Here is a 14,591-nt window from a genome sequence, read left to right on the forward strand (position 1 = left end):
GGGTCTTGGCATTGTGGGGGGCTCTTCCCCATCACGTTTAACATATGGGCCATCTCTCTGTCTTAAAAAGTCAATGTGTGTGTTCGTTTTTTGCCAGAGATGAACAAAGAGCACTTGTTTTGGCTCCGTAAACACTACAAATCTGTATTAGTGTTACACATTTTTTGACTTTGGTGTACTCTGTTAGGTGGGTGCGTAGACTTTGTTATTCTTATTTTGATGGGTTATTTTACTGTAATGCTATAGTGTCTTTATGAGGTTGTTACTTTTTATGAATGATAGCAAATGTTGATCACAAGCTATGATGTTTTGATGTTTTGAATGCTGATTCCCATTATTCTAGGTATAGTTCACACAAAAATGAAAATTTGCTGAAAATGTACTCAGTCTCGGGGCATTTGAGATGCAAATGAGTTTGTTTTTTTCATTGGAACAGATTTGGAGAAAGGTAGCATTACAATACTTGCTCAGCAATGGATGCTCTGCAGTGAATGGGTGCCGTCAGAATGAGAGTCCAAACAGCTGATAAAAACATCACAATAATCCACACCACTCCAGTCCATCAGTTAATAACTTGAGAAGTGAAAAGTTGTGTTTTGGAATAAACAAATCCATAATTAAGGTGTGTTAACTTTAAACCATTGCTATATCAGCAAATTTAAATTTTTGGGTGAACTATTCCTTTAACTAGCTTAACCAGCAAGACTTGATTGGTTGATTAGCATGCCAGTGAACAGCTGCCTATCCTAATTTACTAGCTTGACCAGCATGGAACCCATTGAGCCACCTACCTAGACAGCATTTTTGGCCATCATAAGCTCATTTGCTATTTTTTGAGCCACAGATGCCATGTGCTTGGACACTACAAATGAAAAGTTGCATTTTCTGATTTTTGCAGGCCAAAATGATTGAATTTGCTGATTTTTCTCAAAAATTGCAATGATATTTGCTGTATTTTTTGTGGTGTTTTGCAGTGAAAACTCACCAACAAACATCATTAGTAATTGCATATTATTAATGTGATTATTATTATTTATGTCATTTGTCTTGCTGACAATAAGAGTACAATCACCTATACATATTTTGTGAATAATTACTGAAATCAGATTTGTTTAGACTTATAGACTTAATGACTTTATAGACAATATAGATTTTCAGGCTACTAAAATATAAATACATTATATTTACAGGTTACAAAATATAAATGACAAAAATGCAAGCTGCTGCCAATAATGCAACAATTAGTTGAATTTGCATTGATTCTCACAATTTGCATGTAATGTGTTGAGTGTTAAGAGATTATTCTCAGAATGGGGTTCTGTGACTCGATTACTTGAGGGGTGTCTTCAATCGGTCTTTTTCACTCCTTCCTTCATTCCATCCCTCTCGCTTCTTCACTTTTTCTTTTCTTGCTGTGAGGTTTCTCTGGTAAAGAGGATTGAAGTTGGCAGCAGTAATCTGTCTCATACATTCTTGCATTATGTATGAGACTTCTCCTGTAGAAGGCAGAAATCCCTTCAGATTAGAGCTGAGAACAAAGAACTGGTTTAAAGCCTCATCCCCCTTTACCAGACACATCCCAGCAGAGAAAGACTCGCTCACGAGGACACTGAGACGAGAGGAGCTCAGTGGATTAAGAGAACAGTGCTTAAAGGAATAGTTCAGCCAAAAATAAACCATTATGAAAAACCATTCACTCTCATAATGTGGGTTTAAACCTATGCTGTATTATTTTCTGTAGAACACAAAATGTCAGTTTTTGAAGAATTTTCATGTAGATTTTTTAATTAGATTAGATTTTTTAATTTTTAATTCGATTTTATAAGTCAAGTTACAACAAGCAAAAGAATCATAAAAGCAGTTACTGCTTGATGTTATTGTTAACTGCAACTGAAAGTATTAAAAGTCATTTTTGTTAATTGATAAGGGTCTATTTTATTTTTTAAATTGAGATTTATACATAATCTGAAAGCTGAATAAATAAGCTTTCCATGATGTATGGTTTGTTAGGATAGGACAATATTTGGCAACTATTTGAAAATCTGGAATCTGAGGGTGCAAAAAAATCTAAATATTAAGAAAATCACCTTTAAAGGTGTCCAAATGAAGTTCTTAGCAATGCATATTACTAATCAAAAATTAATTTTTTATATATTTATGGTAGGAAAGTTCCAAAATATCTTCATGGAACATTCTTTACTTAATATCCTAATTATTTTTGGCATAAAAGAAAAATTTATAATTTTGACCCATACAATGTATTGTTGGCTATTGCTACTAATATACCCGTGTTACTTATGACTGGTTTTGTGCTCCAGGGTCACATATATCTTCACATCAAAATGTAGTGCAAAAGTCACATGGACCACTTTTATTGATCTTTTATTAGTTGCATGAACCAGTTTTACGTCAAGAGCTGACCGAAAGTTTTTCAGAATGTTCTACTTAACAGGAAAGTAACAGCATATTGGTTTGGAACAGCAAGATGATGAAAAGTTTTCATGAGTAGTTAGGTCTGTTTGTCTGTTTTCAGTATGTGGTATAGTACGTGATGTTTGAAGAACATCTCATCTCATGACAGACCTCCTCATGTTGTTTTTTTGTCATTGTTTTTATTTCTATCTCTGGATCCATCATCCTGTGTGCTTTTTAATCCTGTGTGCTTTAATTGGACGTGTCCTTTCAGATCTTGTTATCTTTTCCTCTGTGGGGGCGACGTTATATCTGACATGCTCAGTGGCACATGGTCTTTAGAAGACCATGAGGAACAGGTAAACTGTACATGTTCACATGTGTCTACACGTGCCTGAGACTGATCGCTAGTTTGCAAATACAGCATAACTAGTGCTCATACCAACAGGTTGGGATTTGAACAAACTTAAGATGTATATAGAGACCAGGATATCATTCATAATATCATTAATACTTTTTCCCCTGAAAAAATTTATTAATCTACTTTTAAAACCTATAATGCAAACTCTAAATTCCACACTGAAGAAGCCATTATAAATCGACTATAAATACACACATGATAGAACACTTCTTAAATTATTGAGCCACGTTGCTTGCCAACAGCAGTCAGCCTATATTTGTTATAATATAATGGGTTATGAAAGGTTCATATTTTGGTTTTGGGAGTCCCCAACAACAGGTTGACATGCATGCAAGGTCAAAACACACTTTCATTGTCTTATAATATGCATTTATTTTTACCTTACTTGCTCAACGATTCAATCAACAATTAATTTTTCCAAACCCCTCCTTTGTGTGACGCTAGTCTGCAGGTGATTGGTCAATTGGTCTCCGTTTCATTTCATCATGCCTGTAACGCCTGATAAAGCAGTGTTTGTGAACGCAGTGCTGCTTTGTGTACAGCGTTACCGGGGACATTTTTTTTTATACAAAAATATTTTACCGCTCCAAAAGCAGCACCTAGTGGCAAAGAATGAATTAGCATTTTCATTCAGACCAAAGCGAAAAGACCAACAAGTGGGCGGGCAATATGCTAATGCTTCATGTTGACGTCAAAATGAAACGGCTTGTGATTAGTTTTAAAAACGACTGGTTTCAATGATTCAGTCGACTCTTTCTTTTGAGAGACAATAACTTTATACACGGTGCACTTTCAGATTTAAAACTTTGCAGGATGTTTTCATTCACTTAGAGTTGTGTTACACACTGCATGAAAGGTAATTTTCAAAAATCCATAATAGGGGCACTTTAATGTAATAAAATAATTTGTTTAATCATTTAAATTAAGATCGATTATAATTATCATATTATAAACATTATTAATATTAATAATACAAATAAATGCTTATTAAACATTTGTGTCTTCTATCATAATATTGTGGTCATTTAATTTACATAAATTTTGAAGAATCGTTTACTTGCCTACATTTAGGATAAATTAAATTAAATGTGTTCATGTAATAAATAATGTAATATTTTTTATTGATTATAACTGCTATACAAAATTGTGTTAATGTTCTTTGATTAATCAATGAAAAAATATATTACTTAAAACTGTTACATGATTCATCTCTAGTGTCTTGCCTTAATATCATTATTAGCTCTGCTCACCTTTATTGGCACACACAATTACACCCGTATTTTAGCAGCCTAGCCATTGATTAAAAAAAATTATACTAAATAATAAATAATGTGTTAAAATGTCAGCACCCTGCAGATCTGAACAGCACACCCCTTTCAGAACCTGTAGAGTAAAGTTTTGGCCAAGCCCAGACTGGCATGGTGCTACACACACACACACACACACACACACAGTACTCCGAGAGGTATTCACATGCTTCCTGGCCTAAGGAGGAGCAGTATACCCATGAACACAGAGACGCACTGTTCACGTTCAAAACCAACTTCAGCAAATGCATAGCAGACTTTAAGGTGGGCTGACTGGTAATTACAGGAACACAGGTGAAGAAATTAAGGGAGGGATGGAAAAAACAAAGAGGTATGAGATCTTCTGCTTCTGCTAAAATGGATCCGGCAAGATTAGTAACATCAAGTACACACTAGTACTATTTACTCAGCAGTGTGTGGGCTTTATGCGCGTTTGTGTGTGATTATAGGGCTCCAAGAGATAAAGGAAGAATCAGAGACAGAGGGCGAGTACGCAACTCAAAGGGCCACCCAGCGGGACACACACTCATGCTTTTTATACACTAGGGTCTGTCCTGGTAAACATGTTTGATGCCAGGGTGTCTGGAAAGCATTGAATTCTATTTTAAACTAATTATAAAATAGCATCACGACCAGTAACACCGTTATTAGTTTTGGGGCAGGGCTATCTGCTTGAGCATCTGATGTCATGTCGGGAAACCTGCTTTAAAACACTATTTTTATTATTATTTCATTAGAGGAGCAAATTTCAACATTTTTCAGTCTTTTTCCCACAATAAATTATAAGTCACTATTAAAATAACACTAATTTCATAATTATAAATCGGCTAATAGTCCTGGGCAATATTGAAAAAATAAAATCTCTCTTTTTTTTTTTTTCCTCAGGACATTTGATCGGTTCAAGATTTTTTCAAGAAAATTTTTTTAACCATCTGGTTAAAGAAAGCACGCATGAAGTTCAACAGGGTAGAAACGTAAAACAAAGGACTTGTTACATATCTTTGCAGAAAAGATGCATGAAATATGAAGGCAAATATTGCTCAAGCTTGTCTCAAACATATCCTATAAGATCAGAAACATAAAAAGAGAGTGCTACATATTTCTTAGCCACAATGTAGACGTTTAGTTTTAGAGGTCATTTCAAAAAGTCAAGACAATTCAAAATTACTAAAAGTATAAGACCAGTTGACTATTATTAACAGTAAATGTTTTGTAAAAACAAATAGCAGCAGCTTTCAGCCTGTCATCATCATGCAAACATGAAATATCAGACATGCAGTAGTAATTCTTTACAGGTTGTCATTCCACTGTGCTGATTTTCTATGTATGTAAACATGTGCTTAATGGATGTGTTTTAGCATTGCACTTGTGTCTCACATTTTTATCACTAGGTAACACCTAGCAATATGATCTACTTTACTGTGGCAAAACATTACATTTGAATTAATCGATACAATCAGAAAATTCATCCTACTCATAAGAAGCTGTAAAGCTGCAGTGGTCTTTAGAAAACTTAAAGGAGTCATAAACTGAGAAACCAAAATTCCCTTGATCCTTTGACATATGAGGTCATTGTACTATAAAAACATCCATAAGTTTCAGAACTCAAAACTTTGTCGTTAGTCTAAAAACAGCTTTTATTGAAGGCAGTCTGCCAAAATGACAGCATGTGGAATGTACGACTCTATGATGTAATAGTGTGGATAAGCACCGCCTCCGCAGATGATCATCAACACCTGCTTCTACAGCGCTGCCTGTTTAGCCCTGCCCACCGATTCACGCATGTAGCGTTTACGAGAGAGACGAGCGTGCAGGTCTATGCAGAAACCAAACTATAAAAATGGCTCTGAAGACAACAAGATGATGTTCAGTGCCAAGTTGTGGAAAAACAGTCTTCCTTCTTTGCCTTCCTTCTGATCCCAACGTTAGGAAAGAGTGAATGAACTTTATTTTTAATGAAGATCCAGACCGTGTCAGTAAGAACTCGGTCCTTTGCACCACACAAGTTTTTATTACGTGATCACTATTGCTTTGTCACTTCTTACAGATCGCTTGATATGTATTGAGTTATGCGTTTTTGACCTAAATCACAGCAGCGTCTATCTATGAGGAATGCATGCTGTCAAACATACACACAACTGTTAGCCAATCATAGCAGTGGGTGTTTACTTCAGAGTCTACAATCCTCCACGCCTATTCAAACAGAGCGTTCTGATGAGGGGGGCTAAAAACAGGACAGAAAATAGCCTATTCTAAATTATGATGTTTTTTTTGATGCAAAATCTTGATAACATTATAAGTGGACCTCAGAGAACAATACAAAATAAAAAACAAAGGCAGTTCATGACCCCTTTAAAGGAGTAATAAAAGCACATTAAAATCATTGTGATATTCATGACATTTGTAAATTTTAAATTACCAACCAAATAATGTGGAATATATTATAAATAGTCAATATATATTTCCAAAGGTTTGCTTAAGTTTGTAGGTCTCGAGTGACATTAGGAGGGTCATTGAGTTCATAGAAACCCTCTCACTCAAGACCCACGTGTTTTAGCGGTCTGTGTTTATGCCCGTCTGAATACTTGCCATATTTTCCTCTTCAGTGGCACATAGCCATGAGAAATGCATGTCTTCACCATGGTACCCGTTCCCTGAGTGAGTGAAATGAAGGGAGACAGATGCATTATATTACCCCCCCGAAAAAGACTGTCATTTGTTGATCATGTGTGTAAGTTTTTGTTTTGAGTGTCATCGTATGATGTGCCAGCATGAACTTAGCTCTCACATTGACAAAGGGCCGTGCCAGACTTTGGTCACATTTACACTCTAATCTGTTTGTCCTGCGTCACATCAGTCATGGCCTCATTCAGAAAGTAGGCCATTATCAGGAGAGCACTGCTGTATCACTGTCACACAGCCACAATGACTAATTTCCTGTCATGAATTTGCCGATCCTAAATTTATATAATGTTTTTTTTTTTATTGCATGAGCAAAGACTACTAGTTTACACTGACAGCGACTTTATTTCTGGAGGTCATCGGGTTGTTATATTGTTATCATTTCGATAAATCAAACAGATGCTAGTCAGGATGGTTAAACAAACAGAGCAATGTTTTGATAGCGGCAGAGTGTTTAGACTTCTTGGAGAAATCACCCAACTAATCAACATAGGAATGGTTTACTTGTAGCTGCCTCTGCATGTTAAGATGGAATAGGAGAAAGTATTTTAACATTTAACAAATAATTAAACATTATCACAAACTACACACTTCACCTTAAAACACCTGATGAATTTGTCTCCTCATTAAAGTCCCCATGAAATCAAAATGAAAGTTTTTTGGGTGTTAGTATCAATATGTTAGTCTTAAGGTTATCTATAAGGCAGTGTGCTCCAAAACAGTGACAAAATTTGCATTTAGAAGATATAAGCATTCAAAGCTTTCAGTTCGTCACTTCTGATTTTTTTGACGTCACATCGTACTTGTGCTCCTCATCAAACTTTCTGTCCAATCAAATGCTCTCTAGAATCCGAAGCGCCCGCCCCCTACACTATAAAATAGACGCTGAAGCCGCAGCTGAAATCACTTGGTCACTTGTCCACAGAATTAGTATTTTCTGTACAGTGAATGGCACGTAGTGCACTATATAGGGGACAGGGAACGATTCAAACTGTGTAAATATGCTTTCCATTGAGGAAAAAAAGAAGTCTGGTTTCGCGCTGTGTCACACTAACCACCGCACCGCACACACACACTGCTCCGGTCCAGAGACATGATAGCACGGAGCGGATCACATGCGCGAGTCGGCGCAGACCACAAAATGTATCGGAGCTATTTGAATTCTGCACAGAATGCTATATTTTATAGCAATATGGATGAGATTGTGGCTGGCATACCCTGTCAAATGCGGCTTCACGGAGCTCAATGGCTCTGAACGGCTCTAGCCCAAGCTGTGATATAAACGAACGCTATTGGCTATTTTAAAAAGGGGCGGGGCTGCTTGATATGTCCCGCCCTGTCTTCCTGTTTCAGTTAAAATGACGTAAACACATAGAGTAACGCTGCGTGTTTCTAAGCATTTCAGGGGACCTTTAAGTAAACATTAACAGTATTGAGTTTATATATTGAGCCGAATGAGTGTAATTTTGGTTTTAATTGAAGTAAAATACCATTTAATTAAAATTAATGTTAAAATTTGAATCAAGACCACCTGTTTCAGAAACATATATGTCAACATGGAAGAAAATTGTGTTTATCAAACCATTTTGTATGGTATTTCAGGTTGCTATGCTATTACAGGTATGCTATTACAAAGACAAAATACTAAATTTAATTTAGACAACAAAACACTACACACCTATAGTACATTACAGGCATTTCTTTTTGACAGCCATCTCTCTCTCTGTCATAAGTTTTAAAGGCCGCTTATGCTAGCTCGCCCTAAAAATCGCATCTGTTAGCTTACTGTTTTCTGTAAACCAAGAACCGAAAGCCTTACGATAACAAGCTTGTTTTTGTTCCTCAACTATTTCATCCATCTCACAGTTCAGCGAAACTCTTCCCCTCGTCTCGCCCTGTCACGCTAATTAAAACGCCCTGACTGCTAACCCAATTTGACTCTCCATGACCAAATTGAGTTAGCTCACATTTCAAACGGATCTTAACTCTATTTTCCTCTTCCTTCAAATTCAGCGGCTTCAAACGTATTTTTCCCCTCAGACGTTGTTGACGCAGCGACAGGGATGACAGAGATCTCAGTATATGAAACTAAACACTGCGACTGCCAAATCGATTCTCCCACAGACACGTGTTGATGCGCGAGTGTTATGGAGCGTGTATGTCAAATGTAGTGAGCGGTTTGGGATATATAAGAGTGTGTGAGTGCTGCCATATGGACTGTGGAGTATTTTCAGCTCATATTCCCCACATCAGGTCAATAAGGTCGGCCTGGATGTCAGAGGTCAAAAGCTTTGACCTCGTGAAGTTAGATGAGGAAAGGAGAGTGATGTTCCCTCGTGTTCGGCCACACACACACTCTATCGTTCTCATGTTTATAGGTTGGAGTAATTGAGTATTTTAGTTGTACACTAAGTGTTTGCAAATGCACACACTTCCACAAACAAGCACATGCATAGGTTTACATACTTTGTTCACAACATTCCGAAAGCAGTGAACGCCGACGTCTCTTTGGATTCCATGCTTGACTTTCCCATGACAAATCCCTTTAGGACAACCCACCCCCGTTCCCCTTCTCTCTCTCCATCTTTCTCGTTCTCCTTCCCAAATAGACCTACTTTTCTAAGTGTTCTGTGGTAAATTAAGTGTCTGTGTGCTGTTTGTTTGGGAACAGTGTGTTTGGGGTGTGTTTTTGTGGGTGTGTGTGTGATGCTCAGACTCTGAAATCCAGTCACACAATGACACCTACACAGATTTCACCAATCTGTCTGCTGTTTTTATCTGTCCTTCTCTGCGCCACTCAATTGCTAGTTATACAACAGTTAGTTCCGGTTTATTTTGGGGAATCTAGTTTTAGCTAGATGTTAAACATAATTAAGATTAGTTAAACTTCAAGGTAAGTTTCTGAAAAAGTAGCTATAGCTCTGCTACAAGACACTTACAGAGTCAACTTAATACTAATAACTAATAATAACTAAAATGTAAATGCTGTCATCATGTATTGTCATTCTAAAACTGTCTCTTTAAAGGGGCGATATTGTTTTTAAAATGTAACTATCCAATGATATAATGTCTAATCAGTGCTGTATTGTTTGGCAAGTGCTGTATTTTCTACAGACAATGAGTGGGTTTTTGAATGAGTGAACTCGTTTAGGTTGATAGCATTACATTTGAACAGATACATTTACAGTAAATACAACTTAAAAACTGGAATTTAATTTAAATACATATTTCACTACAAAAAATGCTTCGCAGTGACTTGAATTGGCGAGCAGTTGTTTTATCCATTCTTTTACATGCACCAACCGAATAAACCGGCTCAGTAGACGTTTTAATGCTACATGTGAGAGAAAGAACGGATTATGAAGAACCAGTTTACTAGAATTAGTTGTAATTAGCAGTGGTGCATTTGTACCTCAGGTGTCGTCAGTAAAGCTTTGCAAGTTAGTAGCATCACAAATTTTAGTTCAGTACTGGGGCCAGTCTGTTAAAGGGGTCATATGATGCGATTTCAAGTTTCCTTTCTCTTTGGAGTGTTACAAGCTGTTCGTGAATAGATAAGATCCCTAAAGTTGCAAAGACTAAAGTCTCAAACCCAAAGAGATATTCTTTATAAGAGTTAAGACTCATCCACACCCTCCTAAAATGCCTCGTTTAAACACGCCCCCACATGTCTACGTCACGATGTGGGAAGATTTGCATAACGCCGCCCAAATGTTCACGCAAACATTTTTTGATGAAAAAAATCAAAGGAGGACACCGCTAGAAATCAGTGGTTAAGTTGTATTTACAACACTGTTCCAGAACAGTGGCAACGTCATATGATCCCTTTAATCTGATTGGTCGAGCAGCGTTCTAATAGTTCTGTTATGTAGTCCACTTTTTGGTACACCTGACCTAATTGTTCTCTTGGCAGAGAAATATAAACAAAAAAGCTGCCTATATTGATGCAGTTGTGCTGTTTATAAGAGCTATATTTATTAAAATCGCATAAATTGTGATTGCGTTATTGTTTAGTTGTCTGTCACAACATATTACACACTGTCCACATATATACACACTCACTGACGGATTCGGTTCAGTTGTTGTGTAAGAAGTAAGCACTGTACGCGTGGGCCGGGGGCTTCAATGCATCTGTGATGTGTGTGATTTTGGGGGAGAGGAAGAGGAGATGTTGGAACCCTGTGAAGCAAACTGCATGTTGTTTATCTGTAAGAGCAAACGAGCAAAACAGGATTATAGTGAGAGAGGAAGGGAGAGATGTAGTTTGAAGAACAAAAGCACATGTGACTGGCTTGCCCCCTCACACCCACACACTGACTATCTGTGTGTGTTTCCTCTTTAGCCTCTGAGCTCCTCTGAGAGCTTAAACTCACATTTATCTTACTCCTGATTGACTGTATTCATGTTTTCATAAAAACAAATTTTTAACTGATCAAACTAATAGTTTCATCATTACTTCCCTTCGCCAAATAAGTAACACCATAATTATTTGCTAATACCATTAGATAGATAGATAGATAGATAGATAGATAGATAGATAGACTAAAAGATGGATGGAAGGATAGATAGATGGATAGATGGATAGAGAGATGAATAGATGGATAGAGTGATGGATAGATGGATAGAGAGATGGATAGATGGATAGAGAGATGGATAGATGGATCGAGATATGGATAAATAGATGATAGACTAAAAGATGGATGGATGGATGGATGGAGAGATGAATAGATGGATAGAGAGATGAATAGCTGGATAGAGAGATGGATAAATAGATGATAGACTAAAAGATGGATGGATGGATGGATAGAGAGATGAATAGATGGATAGAGAGATGGATAGATGGATAGAGAGAGATGGATAAATAGATGATAGACTAAAAGATGGATGGATTGAGAGATGGATAGATGGATGGATGGATGGATGGATGGATAGATGGACTGACGGACGGACGGTTGGATGGAGATAAATAGACTAAGTGAAATGTACTTGATCAATAAATTGTCTAATCAGTTACTGTCCAGTCAGCATTTGAGCTGCATTCACTTTGACAGTTGATTGGCCTATGAAATAATAATAATAATAATAATAATAATAAGTCTGCTTCAAGGGTTAAGAAAATCTCAAATATATGTTTATCAGTGGTCTGTGGTATTAGATCAAGTGGTCAAGGTGGTAGATACTGTAACTACACCATAAGGCATCTTTCTTCTTTCTTTTCTACTAAACTGACTAAATGCAGTTTTTGCAAGAAATATACAAATTGTATTTGTTTTGTTTTGTGTCAGGACGACTCTTAAATATGTGAAATAATAGTGTTTTCCCCCGTCTGCTGCATTGAGTTTTAAAATAGAATGACCAGTCACGTGACATTAACATCTCAGATGATTGGCAGAAAAAAAAAAAAAAAATGGGTTCACATACTTCCAGGGGTCCTGCTCCAGCTGAGCAAGTACCATTGAGATGAATGGAAATGCTATAGATCCTCAGGTATATTAAAGCTGAAGGTGAGGTGAGCTTCTGCATGTTTATTTGAATGTTTACGTAGGTGTAATAAAGACAGTTAAAGACGGAAAGCGCAGCGGGGTTTTTTCTTTTGTGTTTTCTCCATCACTATAATGCAGCACACGCATTACTCTCTCTGCTCGGCTCAGTGTGAACGCTGCGCTGGTATTTCCTGTTTATGCTGTAGTAGAAACGCCCTTTGAACTTTTCCAACATGCACTCCCTCAGGACACCCCCGTTCTGCACTCCGGCCCCCTGTCCAGCCTCAGCATCCCTTTGTGTTCAGTGCAAATAACACAGTCAGCGTGGCCTGCACTGGCCAAGATGTTTGGAGTCTTTTGTGGTTGGGTTTGTGTGTTTGTGAATGAGTGTGTGTGAGAACCTCAACACCTGCATCACAGATGCTTTTCACCCCTCTGAAGATAAATGAGCTGTTGTATTCATTAGTAATCACAGATTAAGTCACGACTGCATGCTGGATACTACAAGGATGGCTTTTGGTTTAGTTAGTAATGAGAAACTATGAGAGTGTTGAAAACAAATAATGGGAGGCCTTGTTTATATCTGATATGTAAGGAATCAAGTAACAAGAAGTAGATGTGAAAAATTATTTGGTTTGTTAAAATTATCTAAATGAAATAATAGTATTAATAAATGGTTACTAGAATGGTTACCAAATAATATTTTCACTATGGAACAATATAAAAAGGTTTGTTCCGGTTTTCTTTTTCATTCTACTAAATTCCTCTAACAGTTTTTATTCCCTGATAATTTTTGAAAAACATTTAAGGATCCTGATATGTGTTGTCTGTGATGCATCAGATGCATTAGTGCAAACACTTCAAATGCATGAAGAACTGTCAAAAGTTTGGGGACAGTAAGATATGTTATTTATTTGAAAGAAATCAATACTTTTATTCAGCAAGGATGCATTAAACTGATCAAAAGATTTTTTGATCAAATAAAGATTCTCCATTAAAAAAAAAAATAAGTAAAAACTCTTACCAACCCCAAACATTTGAATAATCATGCACAACATATTCATGTATATTTGAGAGCAAAAATATGGCACTTTTTACCCAATCAGAGATCCTCCCTTAGATGAAATGCATTTGAGAAACCTGTTAATATCAGGTGTAAAATACGTCCAGAGTAATGAAAGACTGAAAACAGGTAAATATAAGATGATATTGGAAAGAAAGAGCAGGGAAATATCCATTACTGCCCACAACCAAACATTGTTACAGCGTTCAATCCCACACTGTAACATAACTTTATCCTAATATTTATACCAGCTAACTTTCTCAGCTGAGACAGAGAAGAATGATGTGTTTTGTTCCTTGTGTTGAGATTATTTACAGGCCTGCGACATTGTATTTACTCAACACCGTGAATAGATTGTTGACATTTGGCCATGAGACAGTAGACACAATGGGTGGGAAAGACCACAGCAGGCACAGAAACGGAGAGAGAAGTCTGTGCGTGAAAAGATTCCGATCAATAGGTGGACAGCCACTTGAATAAAACAAAGAGTTTGTTTTTATAAATGAGCCCAGAGTGGAACTTAAGGAATGGAGGGTAGTGAAGTGCTTCTTTAGTTAATACAGGCCTCTCGGGGAGCTGAAGATGTATTGTTTCACACGTCGAGAGTCTGATCTGATCGAGTCGAGCGGATCGAGAACGGTCCAGGGGAGTGGCGTTCCAAGTTCATGTGTGTAAGTGTGTGTGTGTGTGATACGATGGCAAGACTCGCATTCCTGCTACTGTAACCCAGAGGAGGGCCGAAAGTAGCCGCCTTCCCCCTCCCTCTCTCTCCTTGTCCTTCTCACCCTCCCTTCCTCCTTTCCTCCCTCACTCTCTCGCTTTCCCTCTCCGTACCACTTAAACGATCGCATGGTGACGGTAAGAATTTGAGCAGAAGTTAATAACCTACTGATTTATGGAAAGAGCTTGATTAGCTAAAAATAGACATTTTGAACGGCAGACACTTGCCTCTTCTCCTCGATTTGGTTGTTTTCTTCTCCGTCTCCAGCTGAGGGAGGTGTCCTCTATATTCTCAGTCACCCCAAGCAACCTTACAGATCGCCGTGCCACCTTTGGGTATGCCAGGGGTAAGTATGTCTACTGACCGTACGCTCAAACATATGCTATGCATCACTGTCTCAGGTGAGTTTAGAAGGTCATGAGCAACAGGTGTATCTCAAAGGATGCAGTCGCTTGTATTGAGAATATATGTTTGCTCATATATGTATTTAAATGGCTGATTT

The 14,591-nt window shown here is 37.4% G+C and overlaps 1 protein-coding gene across 4 annotated transcripts in view; it reads left to right on the top strand.

Moving 5' to 3' along the window:
• LOC107696985 (rho GTPase-activating protein 39-like) overlaps nt 1–14,591 on the top strand; it is an 88,424-nt gene that overhangs the window by 39,194 nt on the left and 34,639 nt on the right. The window contains exon 1 of one of the 4 annotated variants that reach the window (XM_016497578.1): nt 14,198–14,435. The exons of the other annotated variants lie outside the window; for them this stretch is intronic. The gene's annotated coding sequence lies outside the window, so the exon portion shown is untranslated. Of the gene's footprint in view, nt 1–14,197; nt 14,436–14,591 lie in introns of those variants that run through there. 4 annotated transcript variants of the gene reach the window in all.

Source organism: Sinocyclocheilus anshuiensis, unplaced genomic scaffold (assembly GCF_001515605.1).
Source record: "Sinocyclocheilus anshuiensis isolate Anshui unplaced genomic scaffold, SAMN03320099.WGS_v1.1 scaffold130, whole genome shotgun sequence".
Taxonomy (NCBI): Eukaryota; Metazoa; Chordata; class Actinopteri; order Cypriniformes; family Cyprinidae; genus Sinocyclocheilus; species Sinocyclocheilus anshuiensis.